Raw genomic sequence first — 18,504 nt, forward strand, 5'->3', positions numbered from 1 at the left:
CCAACTAATACGATGGGTTTTTTGTTGATTGATGAACTCTAATATTTCGAAAGATAATGCAGTCTCCTCTAAATGAAGATAAATTAACAGATCATTTCTCACAAGAAGTATCGACTAAACTTGATGACTAGCTAAAGAGAACCACTAGTAAAAAATATAGTATCCTAGACGGATTATCCTAGACAAAATTTTTTTATCTAAGATGATGACAATATTGATGGAAAACATCCGTTTACGATATTCCATCTAGGATGAATCATTCTAGATGGAAAATCATCTACATAAAGTATTTTAGATGAAAATTTTTTAACTATTTTCTTCAAAAACGTGGGTCCCACCTTCCTAGATGGAAATTCCCATCTAGTATACTTCCTAGACAAATTTCTATCTAGGAAGGTGGGACCCATGCAAAGAAAAATAAAACATAGAGACTATCTACAGTTGCCCTAGTTTTTGAAAATTTGCACCAAATTTAAAATTTTCCTAGACGTGAGAAGAGAAACACACACAAACCCCCTTCAAAAAATGGCGCTCCTCCTCTCCTCGCTCACCTCCTCCCTCTCCTCTCTCTCCTTCTCCTCTCACGTCTCCCCTAACAAAACCCCCGTCTATCTTCAACTCTTCAAAACCTCTCCAAAATTACGAAAGAGATATTCCACCTCCATCGTCGCCTCTGCCTCCTCCACTGTCGACTCCACTGTGGTAGGCGGAGGGACAAGGTCCGCGACATAAATTGAGGGTCTGAGCCTGGAGAAGTTCGTGAAGGTGAGGTTACCTGGGAGATTCGTTGCTCAGACATTGATTAGGACTAGGAAAGGAAATGCACTATTGCTCGTGTCATGGTTCATGAGGGGAGTGGGAAGTTCATTATCAACTATCGTGATGCCAAGGTTTGATTTTGTTCTCCTTGTTTTTTGGGGGAAATTAGGTTTATTTTTTTTGTGAAAGTGGTTATGCCTTGAATTAATTTGTCTCTATATGTTGAATTGTAAACGTCCTAATTTTAGAAGAGAAGAGTTGCAGCTGGTTACTCTTTATTTGATTAAAAAAGTTTTTTTTTGTTTGATTTAGGTTTACCCACAAAAAAATTGAGTTTCTTGTCAAAAAGATTCATGTAGACCTATATAATACTTGCTCGGGTCGCATTTAATTGCAAGCATTTCTAATACATTTATATTGACAAGTGCTGAAGTAATTGTTGGGTCCCAAAAAAGACGAAATGACTGGTTCTCTTAACTATTTTAGTTATGAGGAGAGATTCTATCGCTTGGTAAGAATGTTTTTACAATTGCTCTTCTTCAAGTACAGAAGAGAAGAATGTTGATTTGACTTCTTCTTTCTTTAACACGGGTTTTGTGTGGGGATGAGATGCCCCGCTCGATACTCGTGTCAAGCTTACTTCTTGTTGACAATCGGAGTAAGATTACTTCGATTCAAGGAGAAAATAGCCTATTTTGAGTGCTTGAGCCGCCGCTGGTGGCTGAAGCTCTTGACATGCATGCGTCTAAGTGCTCTTTGAGTGCTCTCTAAGTTTGAGTTCTAGCTCGCCCAAAGTTTTAAGCTCTATTAACTGCCTTCTTCATAGCCGCCCAAGACTATTTATAGGCCTTTAGAGCGTAACTGACACACTGATCATGGGATTAAGGAGCATAAATGACTCCTTAAATTTAGCCCACGTGGGCTGAGTGGGTCTTCATAGTTGTTAGCCTCCTAGCATCAAGGTTCACTTAATAAGACGAGTCACGCTACGTGGCGAGCTTCGTCGGACAAGGTGAGCTTCGCTATATGATGAACTTCATCTTTTGATGGTTGAGTCAATCTACGTAGCAAACCTCATGGATTTCTTTTGACGAGCTTCATCTTCAGCAAAAGCATTGTCTTCACTGATGAGCTTCGCTTTCTAAAGGAGCTTCGTCTACTAGAGGATAAGGCATTAAGAGCCTTGTCTCTAGGAGAACTTCGTTTTCAAATAACAAACTTTATTTTTGGGTAAGCCTCATTTCAAATGTTGAACTTCATTTCTGGGTGAGCTTCGTCTCAAATGACGTAGTTCGTCTTCTGAGGGATGAGGCGCTGCTTGGAGAGGTTCGTCTACAGATGAACTTTGTATCCTGAATGGGTATCATTTCCTAGAGGATTTTTGTCCCCAATGATGGGCTTCGAACATCGTCTCCAATGATGAGCCTCGTCTTGAATGACGAACTTCATCTTTAATGATGAGCTTCATCTTCAATGACGAGCTTTGTTGGCTGAGATGAGGTTTGTTATTGTGAGGACCCTTTTCATGTTTGTAGTGAGGTTTGACCCTACTTTATTTCTTGGCATTTTTTAGTGCCTACAAGACCGCCTTCAAAGTTTTCGAATCCAAATTGGGTTGCATGGGTCTGGAATACTTTAAGCTCTCTTGGCTATGATGAGCTTGGTTCCTTGGTGAGCTTGGCCTCTTGGCGAGCTTCGATGCTTTGGGGTGAACTTCGTGGTTTGAAGTTAGTCATTTTTGGGCGAGCTTCGATTCTTCAAGATGAGGCTTGGCTATTTGTTAAGTCTCATCGCTCTTACGCAAGCTTCGTCAGACCTGTTAGACCCCAATGCCAATGGGAAAGAACCCTAGAGGGGGATGAATAGGGTTTCTGCTAATCTAATCCGATTTAATACCAAATAAAAACTAATTAACAAATATCCTACCAAATATGATACAAGCAAGATATGTGAAAGGATATTAAACTAAACAAAGGTAATATAAACATAGACAATATAATGGACAAAGTAAATAATGAGACAATGGCGACATAAGCAATGAGCACAAATATAAATGGACGCCAAAGCAAACTCAAACATAATCAAATGATCACGGAGTTCGGACCTTCCATCCTACGTCTCCGTTCCCCACTCCCGGGGAGAAATCCACTATCACAACCGGGTTTTCGACGCTCACCCGAATAATGTTTACACCACATAATATCGGTTTTCAACGCTCACCGATCAACATTCACAATCACTCACAATGTAACTACACAAATCCCACCTTAAGTATTGGCCTCTCATGTGTCTCCCTCAAGTGCTCGGAATTATGACCTACCCTCTAGGAATTATCACCGACCCCACTCCACTTAGGACAGACCACATCTCTCACCTCTACCCTCCTCTTGGTGTATTTGTATAATATAATACGACCTCACAAATACAAGCTCAATACAATAAATGATTGTTCTCTACTATGGATGAGAACACAACGAAAGCTCACTCTCAATGTCACAAACCCACAACCCCAAATTATACTATGCATGTAAATACAATAAGCTCAATGGTTATGGTGAACAAAGAGATATATTCAAAACAAGTCTAAACTCAATTAAAATCTAGCTTATGGAAATTATAATCAAAGCAATAAATTCCTAGAGATTGAGTTTAAGGAAAACTTCTCTAAGACAAGAGAGATGGAGATGTGAAATTGAAAGCTCAATTGAGTTTAAGGAAAACTTCTCTAAGACAAGAGAGATGGAGATGTGAAATTGAAAGCTCAAACCCAAGTTGATCTCTTCTTCTTGTCTTCTCTAAGACAAGAGAGATGGAGATGTGAAATTGAAAGCTCAAACCCAAGTTGATCTCTTCTTCTTGTGAAACAATCTTCACAAAACTAATTTTGTAAACAAACACTTAAACAAACTTAAACCACACTTAAAAACTTGTTTAGAAACTCTCTTAGGTAGTTTGGAATGATAAATGCAATGGGTAATATATAGGGTAGAAGAAACAACCCAAGAAAACCCCAAAAACACACTAAAAAACAAGCAAGTTACCATTACTGTACAACGGTAACATTGACGGTCGATCGTGAAAAGTGCACCGGTCGACCGACACTGTTCACAGGACGTGCACAAACCTGAAAATCTGCGTATCTGGCTCTGTAAATAAATCAAAAATAGTAAATCAACTCCAAAAATCATTAAATTTTGAGTGAAGTTTCTAAACATGTTAGAGAAATAATTTCTTAAATATCACCTCCTATTTGTGAGAAATAATTATTTGAACATTGATGTTATAGTTTCTAAAAAGCTGTTGAAAACTTATTTTTTAAATTCAATTGAAAATAATAAAACAACTCCAAAATTAGTAAAAATTGGGAAAATGTTTGTATATATGAAGATAAATATGTAAATGAAGAAATTCTTTAAATTGCATTTCCCAATTGTGAAAACTTATATGTTTTGCAAAAACATGCACGGACATGAACTTATTAAAACTTGATTTTGACAAAACGAGTTCAAACAAGTTTGGAACTTCTTTTAAATGGATTAATAGACTTTATAAAAGATGTAAACCAATTATATTAAGTCAATAATCTGAAAACACATTATTATCTCAAATGGATGTATAATAGTCAATAAATCAAAAAAAAAAAACGTGTACGTGCACCATTTGAGCGTAAAGCATAAGCACACAAAGTATAAACCTAAAATAATATACCCAAGACAATTGATCTTCATTAAGCTCGTCTTGATTGGGAATGAAGCTTGAACTTGAACTTGACTTGAATGTCTAGGTTTAGAAATGCTGGGAATTCTTCAAGTGTTTTCTTGAATTCTCTAGCATGACGAGCTGTTAGCTGATGATGAAGAGCTAAGGACGAGTCGAACTGTTCTCGATATGGGTTGCTTCTGGTGGCTGAGGAACATATGACCTGGCTACCTTCTCTTCCATGTGAAGAACAACTGCAAGATCGAGCCCTACTTTCCCTGCCGATTCACCCGTCAGTTTGGTTACGACCAACTGTATATCGGGAATCTGAACTCGAGCCCTACTTTCCCTGCCGATTCACCCATCAGTTTGGTTATGACCAACTATATATCAGGAATCTGAACAAAGCTCTGAAGGTTCATGGAGGCCTTATTGACGAGGCTCGTGTATGGTTCTGGAGCATTGCGGGCTATACCGTTGCCAGATTTAGCCTTCCCGCTATAGAGACTCGACGACAACTGACCTTCCTCTGCTACAAGTGGTTGATCGCCACCAACACATCCGCAAGAAAGAGAGATATCTCAGAGTTGGAGGCAGAGGTGGTGGCTAAATAGGTGTTTGATATAGTTTTAGAGGTTGTTCTCTCGAGGAGGAAGGAGAAAGAGCCTACTGGACCATCTAGCAAAGGAAAGCAGATGATCGAGGAGGAAGAGGAGATTCTCCTAAGTGAAGAGGAGGAGACTTCCAAAGAGGGTGCAGCTGGAGGTGAAGGCATAGGAGTAGAGGGCGACGAAGAGGAAATCGAGAAAGGTTTACCGGCCTCTTTATTCTCAGGATGGGTTATGACTATGCCAATTTCTTGTCGGACTCACCAATCCGATTTCCCTAAGTCCCCAACTACTCCAAAGAAGCCGAAGCAAATGTCTTGTTAACTTACCCTAACAAAATGACGGTTGACCTTCTAGGTGGAGCTGTAGAAGAAGAAGAAGAAAGGGAATCTGCTGAAGTTGGTCTCGTGCAAACAACGTACGAACTTCTGACAGGAGCGAGGTGTTACTTCTGAGGAGGCCCGACAGTGAAGTGCAAGAAGCTCGTGCATCAGACTCGCACCTCGCTTCCTGTGTCTGAAGAGGATCTGGTTAGCAATGCCCCTGTTGAGGGAGAAGGTAATGTTTTCATTTTGTATCACTTTTCATGCTTCAATTCACCAGTTTGCTGATTGTATATCCCTCGTTATCAGTTTGTAGGGGGTCTTGAGGAGGGTGAAGTTCCATACGATCCTCCTTCTCTCGTTTTGAACCACTCTGAAAGCTCACTCTTCACGCAACAGATGCGCGAGGCCATGGATGAAGAGCCCATGAGCACTGAAGCTGGTGTGGATGCTGGAGTTCTACCCAACCCAGTTGCTGAAACCACCGCAAGAACCTTTAGCCTAGGTATATCTAACACAGATCATACCCCATTCAAGTGGTGGTTAAGAGAATTGAATGATTTAGAGTCTGTGCCTCCTTTAATCATTTCTACGCTTCATGCTCTTTTAGAGAAATTGAAGGAGGTAGGCCCAAGTGTCGAGGTTGCGGAACCTGCTACAGCTACCGAAGGTAAATCTGATTTCCACTTATCATGAATTCTGGCTTTCCCTTCTTGTGCTTAACATTTAACTCTTCTGTAGATGTTGTGATGGAGGGATTAGCTAAGGAGGAAGCCTTTCACAATGCCAACATCAGGGAGTTTGACAAACATGTGTTTGATTCAACGACGAGCTTTTCCAAAGTTGATCATAGGTTGCTCTCCGATATGTTATCAGAGCAAGCCCATCATGAGGCTGCGGGAGCAACTGTTGAGGCTGGTTCATCTATAGGTATGGATCTCATCCTGACATCTTGTTATTCATTTGTTAACTCTTAATTAACCACAGGGGAGTTTTAGTTATAGGACCAGCCACTGGAGCTGATGCGGCTATAATTTCATTGGATGTGGACTAGCCTAAGGACTTAAGTATTTTGGGTTTGGAGAGAGTTGTTATTGAAGCTCAACCATGCACCTCTTAGCCTGAAGTTAGCATCTTTTCAGATCCGATGATTACAGAAGCCATAGCATAAATTGAGGCTAGTCTCGTTGTTCCAGTCACAAAACCAACTGGTGAGGCTGGTACATCCATAACTATTTTATCTACACCAATTCTAGCAGTTCACGAGGTTGGGTCAGCGGGACCAAGCATAGAGTGTTAACCCAAAGGACCCTCCGTTGGCGTTGGTAAGTTCTATCCCGTGATCACCTTAAAATCGTCAACATCTTTTTTGGAGTATTTATTTCTCATCCTTTCCTTGCAGAGCTTTCATCATCTCTATATAATTCCATCAAGGCCTTGATATCAGATAACGACCCAAAATGGGCTATACTTTGCATAGAACTCCATCACTTCTTTTCCTTCATGAGTGAAATGATTCACAAGCTCCTTCACCAAGGGTTTTCCTTCAACCAATTCAAATGTTCTCTTGATTGTTAGATGATGAGCATTAGAGAAGAAGGATATCCAGATCTGGTAGATTCTATTGTTGTGGATTTTGGCCGTTTGGAGCACAAGTTTCGAAAGTTAAGAGAGTTTCAGGCTACATGTGCTTCCTCATATGTGACCCCTCATATGGAATCCTGGCTGAAGGCATGACGCAATACCCGATCATCCACCGTACTTAAGCTTCAAGCACAACGGGGTTGCATAAGACAAACGAAAATACTTTTTGTCAATAGGCTAACAACCCTTCGCGACTTGCATTCATCTCTCGAGTCAGGTCGTGCAGAAATAGTCCGACTTCAATAGGAGCTTAAGGCAGTGAAGGATGCTCAAGTCGTCCTAGAAATGGTGATGGTCCATGCGGAGCATGCTCGAGTCCAAGTGTTCAAGAAATTAGAGCTCTCGAGAGAAAAACTAGCCAAGATGGAGAAAGAGGCAACAAAGGTATTGGCCACTACCGATGATTCTATAAGGGCTTATTTGAAGACCGAGCTTGAGCAGGCTTATGCAGAAGAGCTCTCTAGATTAGAGCAACAAATTTGTAGCCATAAGCTCCTTGTAGATTGATCACACTATCTCTTGTATCTTTCCTTTTTGATTTATTAATAAAATGAAATTTTTGTTCAATGCATTTTTATTATGATTTCTTATTCAGTTTGGAATAATCAACCATAATACTCATAGGATTTTTGACAAACCCACAGTCATCAACGGATTTGATAAGACTTTACCGACTACCATTTGAATCGGGCTAGCATATGAATTGTCTAAGTCTGTTCCACATGTAAGGTTGTGCTAAAAGAATGAATTCTCTTAGACTTATTGCTACAATACTGAATATATAGACTTTGTTATTTCTCACGGGAATAGACTACCTAACAACGCGTGTTAGGTGTAGTCTTATCTCTAATAAGAGATCAAGATAAAGTCCCCATGCAGGAAAGGCATGAATTTTGTCATTATTAAGTCGATAATAACAACTGGCTACGATATTGAATACGTAGGTTTCGTCATTTTCACGGGAATGTACCACCAGGCAACATGTGTGAGACGTAGACTTATCTCTAATAAGAGATCGAGATAACGTCCCCCATACATGAAAAGGCATGAATTTTGGTGCTGAGAAAATTGTGTCTTCTCTTAGGACAAAGACGAACCCTATGTTTTGTCTTCTCTTGGGGCAAAGATGAACCCTGTGTTCTATCTTCTCTTAAGGAAAAGACAAATCCTGTGTTTTGTCTTCTCTTAGGGCAAAGACGAACTCTGTGTTTTGTTGACTCTTGGGACAAAGACGAACCCGGTGTTGAAGAGGAAAAATGTATTTTCTTATCTTTCTCTTCAAAAGAGACTCAGAGTAGGATCTCCAATCCGAGAATCTTGTAAAGGAAACTAAGAGTTGGATCTCCACTCCAAGAATCAAAGAGATCCAGATAACTCTAACTATCAGAAGGTTTGATTACCTAATCTGAAGGTGGACCTCTCGTTTATCGAGAGGGAATTTTAGTTTTGGCCCTAACTGTAAAAAGGTTTGACCAAGGGAAAGTTTGAGATGACCCTAACAGTAGGAATGTTTGATTGCTTGATTTGAAGCGACCTCTCGTTCATGAAATGAATCGAGATGAGATTTTGGTTTTGGCCCTAACTGTTAAAAGGTTTGACCAAATAGAAGTTTGAGACGACCCTAACTGTAGGAATGTTTATTCGCTCAATTTAAGTGGACCTCTCATTCGTGGAATGAATCAAGAGAGGATTTTGGTTTTGACCCTAATTGTCAGAAGGTTTGACCAAATGGAAGTTTAAGACAACCCTAATTGTAGAGGTTTGATCACTCGATTTGAGTGGACCTCTCGTTCGTGGAACAAATCGAGAGGGGATTTTGGTTTGGCACTAACTGTCGAAAGGTTTGAACAAATGGGAGTAGGGTAGTACAAATAATAGTGGAAGTGTTGATTTGCACTAATTACTTTGTCAATATAGTGGAAACTTTTGGTGTCAAGTTGTGAGAAATTAACACGAATGGGGTTTGATAATCTCCATGGATCGGCAAGTTGAAATTTCAAGTACCATGTCAGGACTTCAACAGTGGGAGTGTTAAAGGCCTCGACACAGTGGGGGTTTGAGTGGATTTAACCATAAAAGGTGGAAAGAAGATGTTTTCTTATCTCTCGCTTTCTTTTGTGGTTGACGATTCTGGTTTGGTGGACCCATCGTCAATTGATTTGATCAGTGAGGGATTTTTTGGTAGAGGACCGTGAATCATCGAGCACTCCATAATTACACGGTAGGACTTTCGTGAGGGAAGATTAACCAGATGAAGTCATTGAATCTCATCTCAACGAAAGAGTGCTCAATGAGTCATAGTGGGAGGGTTGAGGAAATTGATACTGGCGATTGAATGTAACTAGGATTATAGATGAAGGAAAGAAGATATTTTGTTATCTTTCACTTCACAAGAAAATCTCAGTTATCAATAAGATGCCGATGACCAAGAAGGGTTTTGGCAACTTGTCCCTAGTGGGTTGAAGCAGATAGGATGTGCTTCATCCTTGAAGGAATTTAGGGTCACAGTGGGAGAGTTTTAATCACCTTAGTAATGATTAAATAACCACAGTGGGGGAATCTTAATTATTTTCATAATGATTAAGAATGAATTATTTAGATGGTTGGTTTTCATCTGAAATAATCTTTTGATCTTGGGTTATCCTTAAGAATACCATGTGTAGTATTCTCTAGGAACTTCCCATTAGGGGTAACACTATATAACAACTTACGTTGCATGTGTCGAATAGGTTATCCTGAATGTACTAGATATAGTAATTCTTCAGGAACTTTCCATTTATTAGCATCATGATTTTGTTACCATGTTGGGTGATCAGGCGATATGCATCATTTGAGTAGACTGCCTCTACTACAAATGGTCCATACCATTTAGGTTGAAATTTATCTTTCTTCTTAGAATTGAGTATCATTGGTCGCCGGACAACAAAAACCAAGTCTCCTTCCTTAAAGCTCCATTGTCGAACTTTCTTGTCAAAGGCCCTGGAGATTCTAGCTTGGTAAAACTCAATTTATTGTTGAGCTTCTAGGAATTCTCATTTAACATCTCGAATTCTGCGAGACGTTTCTGATGTTGTTCCTCTATTATCATCCCTGTTGTGACAGCAATGCGAATGGATGGAATTTGGATCTCCAATGGGAGGACAGACTCGTATCTATATACTAGAGAATACGGAGTTGCTCCGGTGGGTGTGCGGACTGTGGTACGATAGGCCCAGAGAGCTTCACCAAGTTTGTCATCTCAATCTCGTTTATTGGTTCTTACGAGCTTCGATAAGATTTTGATGATGGTCTTGTTGAAAGATTAAGCTAAGCTGTTTGCAGTGGGATTGTAGGCTGTTTACGAGACGTCTTGGATTCTGAACTTTCCATAGAATTTTATGAATGTGTCGTTGTCATGCACTGATTTGCCTTAGAGCACCGTATCGGTAGATAATAAAGTGTTTGATGAACCTAACAACGTCGATCGCCTTTACTTCTTTAAGTGGAATTGTCTCGGCCCACTTGGAGAAGTAGTCGGTGATTGCCAAAATAAAGCGGCCGTCTTTGGCTGATGGAGGGAAAATTGGACCGACAACATCCATTCCCTATGTCTCTAATTGTCATGATGTGGCCGAAGGGTGCAGGTGCTCTGAAGGTTAATGCATGTAATTGGCATGTATCTGACATGTGTGGCATGTGGGCATACGCGACTGCGTTTTTTGACCATAGTTGGATAATAATATCCTATTCTTCTGAGACAACCACATAGTTTAGGACTAGGTTAGTGTGCACCACAGGTTCCATCACGTGCTTCTTTGAGAGCCTCCTCTGCTTCTTTGGTCAAAAGACATCGGAGTAGCAAGCCATCATATGCATGATGATAAAGCGTCTGAGTCATTACATTGTAGTAGAATATCGGTGCTCTTCGTCGAACCAATTCTCTTTCTTTTATGCCTTTCGGTAATATACCATACAAGACATAATTAATAATGGGGAAACAACAATCTCGAGGTTTGAATCTGACTCTGGTCGCGTGCACCTCTTTGATGTGTAAGGCGCAGTCTGGTATGAAGAGTTGGTGAGTTCTCACAGTGATCAACTATTCTGTCTTATGAGGCTATGCCAGAGATATTACTAATGCTTCCAGTGCATCTGCTAAGCATTCTAGAGGCATAGGATATACTCGATGAAGAATTCTTCAAATAAGTCTGCCATCTCAATGGCCGCCTTGTGGTACGGGACCAGGTCTAGGTTCCTAACTTCGTATTCTCCTCAAACTTGGTTGATTATCAGTTGAGAATCACCAAAAGCTTTAAGATACTCGACCCCCAACTCTTTGGCAAAACTGAGTTGAATGAGCAGTACGTTGTATTCGGCCACGTTGTTAGAACATGGCTCGATCAGTGAATAGGCTCGAAGCATCACGTGTTTCTCTTGGGAAAATAAGACGACTCCAACTCTTGAAGAGATTTTGGAACATCCTGGAGCGCTTGACACATTAGTTGTCCGGGAAGCACCGTTGAAGTACAATTGCCACACCTATTGATGAGAGGTAGTGTTGACTTCGTGGGTTTCATCCAACAGAGCTTCATATAATTTGGCTATATCTTTCATAGGATTAACTGCTAGAAGATTACAAATTACTTGTCCTTTGACCAACTTCTATTGTTTGAAGTGAAGGTCGTACTAGGATAGAAGTAGGGCCCATCTCACTAGCCGTCAATTCATGGAAGCTGGTTGTGTCATGGACACTCGAATCGGATTGATGTTTGAAATGACATATATCGTCTATCCAACTAGGTAGTGTTGCATCTTTTGAATTGCGAACAACAAGGTGAGCCGCTCCTTCTCGATCATCAGATATCGAGATTTAGCTCCTACCAATGTTTGACTCAGGTAATATATTGTCTGCTCGTAACCATTGTCATCATCTTGTGCAAGTAGACCACTCAACGAGTGATTCGTCACCTTGACATAAATTAGGAACAATTTCCCCGACTTTAGTGCAACGAGAATAGGAGGATATGACAGATATACTTTGATATCCTCAAATGCTTTCTAACAAGCATCATCCTAGATAAATGACACGCCTTTCTTTGTAAGCTTAGAGAATGGTTGGTATTTTCCGGATCGGTTTAAGATGAACCGACGGATGTAAGCCAATCACCCTTTTAATCCTCTGAGTTCTTTGAGATTTCTCGGAGGTTGCAACTCATGGATCGCTTTTACTTTATCGAGATCGATGTGGATACCCTTTGTGGTGATGATGAATCTGATGAATTTGCCACTGGATATTCCCAGGAAAGACTTGGTAGGGTTCTCAAGTCTTTGATATGGTCATTTTTGATGTAGCTCTTCACGACCAAGTCATCAACATAGCACTCAACGGTTTTCCGGATGTGCTCTTGAAAAATCTTCGTCATGGCTTGTTGGTAGGTAGCACCCGTGTTCTTCAAGCCAAATGGCATAACCATGTAGCAGAAGATGTCAAACGGTGTTTTGAATAAGGTGTGCTTCTCATCGTCCGTGAACATCTTGATTTGATTGTAACCCAAGAATCCATCCATGAAAGACATTCTCTCAAATCTGCAGGTGTTGTCGATGATGACGTTTGTGATGGGAAGAGGAAAATCATCCTTTGGGCTAACAGTGTTCAGATCTCTGAAGTTGATACAGATTCTGATTTTTCTATTCTTTTTAAGGACTGGGACAATATTTGCTAACCAATCGGGATGTTGTTCCTCTCTAATGAAGTCTGAGTCAATTAGCTTTTTAACTTCAGCTTCAATTGTCTCCATAATCTACGAACGAAACCGTCTTTGTTGTTGTTTGAATGGTTTGACATCCGGTTTGATGTTAAGACGGTGCATTGCAACATTTGGGTCGAGTTCTAGCATGTCTTCATAGTTCCACACAAGGACATCTATGTATTTCCTGATGAGGAAAATCAACTCCTCACTCTCTTCTGGCGGTAGACTGTCACTGATGAATATGGGCTTCGGATTTGGTTTGTTGCCCATGTTGACCTGGACCACCTTATCCTCAGTAGGAGGTTCCCTTTAGTAGTTGGTTGCTGTTGGGGCTTGTCAGTCGGTTTAGGGGGAGTTGAAACCACCCCCAGCTCAGCCAAAGTTTTGGCATTCTGGTCAAAAGCCTCAGGGTATTTATACTGGTACTCATTTCCACTCCTGGTGGTGAAGGCCTATTCTCCGTCGACTGGGAAGGCTTCGTGCTCGTCTTCAGAAAGTGACAAAGTTGGGATATCTTCGTCATCTTTCTCCGGAATTGGTGAGACGGGGAAACAAGATTTTCCCTTGTTCTTGGACTTCTTCTTGGAAGAAGATCCCACCTATTGTTCATCTTTGAGGAGATCTGGATGGACCCAAATAATTTCACCATTAGAGGTTGTATGTGGCACAAGTCCCTTCTAGCATTGCCCATGAGGATCGTCATTAACAGTCTTCATCACCAACTTTGACACATGCCCTGGTTAAAACCGCGATAGAGGGACAAAGCCGAAGCTGATAGACACTGCGTTTGCACCCACCTTCTTCTCCTTTGGTTACTTTGTAGTTATAATGTCGGTGTCGACCAAGGCTTGGATTTTGTCTTTAAGGACATAACACGTCTTGGTTAGATGATGGATCCGTCTGTGGTATGCATAATATTTTAGATATGTGGTCCTTTTGGCTTCCTCCTAGTCCATGATTTGCGGCAACTTGATTTTGTTGTTGTCTAAGAAATACTTGAAGATGGAAAGAACTTCGACTTCCTTAAAGGAATATTCCTTTAGGAGCCTCGGTTCTAAAGTTCTCTACTACTTTTGTGGTTGCTGTGCTTGGTGATGCAACTGGAATGATGGCTGTTGTGGTGATTACTATTGCGGCTGTTGTTGTGATATTTTATGAGCATCGACCGTAGTCACAGGTGCCTTTCCTCTACCTCGAGGAACAAAGTTTTGTTTTGGAACACTTTCCGTCGATTGGCCTCTCTTGGCCTTCTTTCTTTTGAGGAAGCATTCGGCTTATTCTCCGTGCACCTTTAATTTCTTCTAGGTTTTAGATGGCACCACTCCCTTAGCTTCTAGCACATCCAGAGAAAGGTTATTGTGGGAAGTCTGCAAGATGAACTCCTCCATGACCGGATCTTAGTAGTTCATCACCTTGTTTCGAAAGCGCTTAATGAAGTAGTCAACTGACTCTCCGCCTTTTTTGCTTCTTGTCTAGCAGAGTTCCTATCGACACTTTGGCGTCGTCGTCGAAGAAGTTGCTGAGGAATAAGCTTTCCATATCGTCTCAGCTCTTGAGATGTTGGTATTAATCGAAGGTAACCTTGCGAAGGGTGCCTACGAATGACCGGACCATCAAGGGTTTGTGTCTAGAGATTATGCCCAAATGAGACTTGAAATAGATTAAGTACTGAGTAGGTGAGCCTCTCCTATCAAACTATGTGAAGTTAATTAGATTGAACTTTGCCGAATACGGAATTAACTCCTACTCTCTCGTATATGGGCATGGAATGCTGGTCTTCTTTACTTCTTGAGCAGACATCAAAGCATTAACTTTTCTCTCGAGGTCTTTCATCTTCTTATCCTCGCCTATATCCTTCTTCGGGTGATGTTGAGAAGAGTCAATTGGACCACCCCTAGCGTTATTATTGTTAGGAGGAAGGTCAGCAAAAATATGTTCATCCACATCTGCATCGCTGTCTTCAGTATTAGCCTGAATCAATATGGTATTACGGTGACTGGACTCAGCCTATTGACTAGGTTCAGGTTGATGTTATGGAGCTTACAATTCCCTCATCTGCTCCATGGTCAACTCCATCTCCATTTTTATTTCAACTCTGATTTCTTCTCGTTGCTTAGCCAGAGCTTCTTGAAGTATTTGAGTCAACTGGTCAGGAGTGATGGTGAATGCCTCCCTAGCTCACCCCATGCTGGATATTGTATTGTCGGAGGTGATTGTAGATCAAGCATCCAAAGGTTCATCATCGGAAGACAGCCCTTTGTGCATTCTTCTGTAATCTCTACATCTAGTGGATCTTAGTTAAAGTCGGAGACATTCACTAGGACAATCCTGAACCAGGATCGGAGTCATTTGGGTGTCGTTTTGACTTACCTTTATCAGCCATGTTGATGGTAACTTTTAGGAGTTCATCATCTTGGACAGTTGATCTTCTCTTACGGAAGCGTCTTGATTTGGGTCTTGATGATTCGGTGGAAAGCCTTTGGAATACTGAGACCCTCTGTGGAGCGGCCTTAGAGCAGCTACACTCTGATAATACTGCTCTGATAAGCCTCTCACATGAACAATAAGAGTTTGCTTATCGGAGGGTCCTCTTTCGGGATTTGTTCACACCTCCAGCCTAATAGTATAACTCATCGGCGTGATAACCGAAGCAACCTATCGTAGGTTGGTGTGACTTCCTAGGCATAACGTTGTCTTTTGACGGGTACATTTTCTTCTGGAGATGTGATGCCTTGCTGGCATTCTCGGGAGTCATGCATTTAGAACCACACCCTTACGAGTGTGGAATATTAACGGGTTCTTGGGCTTCGATACGAACCCCTAAGCGGGCGGTGATGGGAATTTTCCCAAGAAGGGAGGACTTTGGCTTGACGAGAGGATGTGCACGACCCCCAATCTAAGGAACTACTTAGGTTTTGTTTACTATACCAAAGCGTTCTTTAACAGGAGCTTTGCCTTAGTCTTCGTGCAAAGGACCAAGGCGATCTTCCATCATAATCTTGAATTTTGTTAGGTCCAGGCTTCCCTTAGGCTTTACCAGAGGTACGATAGCAGATGGACCAGGAGCAGACGTCGACGAAGGCGAGGAAGGTGTCGTGGAGTTGATTGTTTGGGCGAGATAGGAGGATGTGTCTTGGCCTTGGCTGAGACACCCTAGGCTGTCTCGGCTTTGAACGATACACCCTGCTACCTTTACACTTGGTTTCGGTGCAGTTCCGGACTTTGGCATCCAGATTTTATAGGATTTTAGTGGTTCTTTGTCCACCTCTTTCTTCTGTATTTCCTATGCCTTTTGCACAAGAGCACATGCGCATACGGCATATGCGCAATGCTTCTGGATGCATTCCTCGAGAGTTGAGCGAGTCATTTTAACACGAACTCATTCATCGGATGATGGTTTGGAGGAAACATCAGTATTCTGTCGTTGAGGCGGTTATAACATTCGACGCTTTCTTGGCTCCAGATCCGCGTAATAGAAAAATCTGTCAACCTATTCCAAGGCTTTGGCAAGCTGACGAGCGAGATGTTGGCGCTGCCTCTGACGATCCTACTTCGTCAGAGTTGTCGAGCTTTCATCTAACAACTCCTTGGCTAAGGAGGAGTTGTCGCTAGCAGAGACTTCGACGTGGTTAGATGCCGGAGAGGCGTTGCGAGGGGTAGCCTCAGCAACGTTTGGGTGAGACTCATCACCCTGGGCCTTTATCATAGTTGAAGACTAGCGAACCTTCTTTGAAGAAGAGATCTTTCTGCACTTGTGGGGCGAGGAAGATCTTAAGGAGAAGGATGAGAGGTACTCCTCGAACTTCTCTTGATCGAACTTGTACTCCACCGTAGAATCAACCGGGATATTGATTGGTTGCGATACTCCGGTCTCGGAAGCGAGACCGTTGACTCCCACTATGGTCGCCATCATGTTTGTGTCAGAATACGATTTCTTTCCAGAATCAATTACAATCATTTATCATTACAACGGAATAACAAGAGTGAGCCTTTTTATAAGACTTCTCTTTACAAGAGAAACAAAAAGAGAATTTCCAAGACACACGGAGAGATTGTTTATCAATCGCTGCTTGCATGGGATCTTTACCTCTGTCGGGGGTGCGTTAGCGTGTGGACCACCGATTCACAGATCCAGATTGATCGTGAAGAAGGTTTGATGTTCTTATTTCATTTTGGAAAAAAGAACAGAAGTAGATATCTCAGCAAGATAAGATAAATACTCTTCCAGATATCAAATCAAGGTTTGAATACCAAGAAAATAACTGAAGGCCTTTAGATATTTCGAAAACTTCCTATTTATGCATGAAGTTTGCCAAGATCTCCGCCTCTCTCTATGAAATTCATGAGTTTTTGCTCTCAAACCATCGATCTGGTGGATTTTTAGTTTATAACGACTTTCCCGTGTTTAAGGATATTCCCAAGGCAGTTATGGAGTCAGTGGACCGCACGAAAACCGAGGAAATCATCAAAAAACGCATCATGGGGCTTCAGCATTTGCGAGACAACCTGGTGTATCTCGGCACCCGAGACACACTGAGGTGTCTCGACACCCGAGACACATTTTTGTGTCTTAGGATTCGAGACACTTCAGACTGTCTCGCTGATTGTGAGACAGTTTTGCCGTTTTTCGTTCCGTCGTTTTGTCTTTTTGTACATTCCTTTGCTTCTTTTTGGCATCGAATGATCCTCTCTGACTCAAATAATGACATTCTTCGTCTTCTCTTCATCAAATAATGACATTTTTCGTCTTCTCTTCATCTTGAGCTGTGTTCGGGAACCTATAGGCAATTTTTTATGCTTACAACGTTTCCTCCTACAACCTAGTTATCATATATTATTTATATGATGAAATATATATGCTAGAAAATCCAAATCCACCTATTATTTTTTATCTTCATTAACTTTTTAAGAACGTATACAACATAATGAATAATTTGTATATTCTTATAGACTCTGTAATATATTCTTACTCTCTATATACAGTACTTTTTAAGAAAAAGTCCCTAGTTTTGTGGTTCGCGATTTGCCCTTTCTTAACTTTACAGCACAACTTCAGAAAACCTCTCTTTCCATTCTGTCCCCAAATTCAGAGCAAAGAGAGAACAAACTCCCTTACAAATAACAGTCTCCCACTTTTCCCTCACAACAGAACTTACAAAAGATTTGCCTTTTCCATGTACATGAATATATGCAAGGAAATCCATTATGGCTTCAATACATAAAGACTCCACTGATGACATTAGGCTATGAGAGCACTTAATGTGTTTGTTAAAGCTCATGGAAGTGGGCTTTCTGGTCAGGCTCAGGCGATTTCCCTGGGCATTGCACGAGCATTACTCAAGGTAAGTAAGAACCACAGGGCCCCGTTAAGGAAGGCAGGCCTTCTCACTAGGGATTCTCGTGTGGTTGAAAGAAAGAAAGTTGGTCTTAATTAAGAAGGCTCGCAAAGCTCCTCAATATTCACAGCGTTAATTAAGGTATAACTGAGATTTTAACTTAACATTCATATTTGTTACGTGTCTTCTGTATTTGTGAATGATTAGTAACTTATGTTGTGAAATTACGAATTATCTTTCACTGTGCATGCATTTGTGTTTGCTTTAGAGGATGACATGTCATTACTTGGTTTCAATTGATGTTGCTGCAATAATGTGTCATTTAGTAACTAATCATCTCTATTAGCCACTTTATTAAAGCTCTATTAAGACACTGATCATATCTACAATTGTTTGCCAAGGAAAA

At 41.1% G+C, this 18,504-nt stretch overlaps 1 pseudogene; it reads left to right on the forward strand.

The window, feature by feature from the left end:
- On the forward strand, window positions 526-18,234 carry LOC109832088 (annotated as a pseudogene).

Source organism: Asparagus officinalis, chromosome 3 (genome assembly GCF_001876935.1).
Source record: "Asparagus officinalis chromosome 3, Aspof.V1, whole genome shotgun sequence".
NCBI classification, from domain to species: domain Eukaryota; kingdom Viridiplantae; phylum Streptophyta; class Magnoliopsida; order Asparagales; family Asparagaceae; genus Asparagus; species Asparagus officinalis.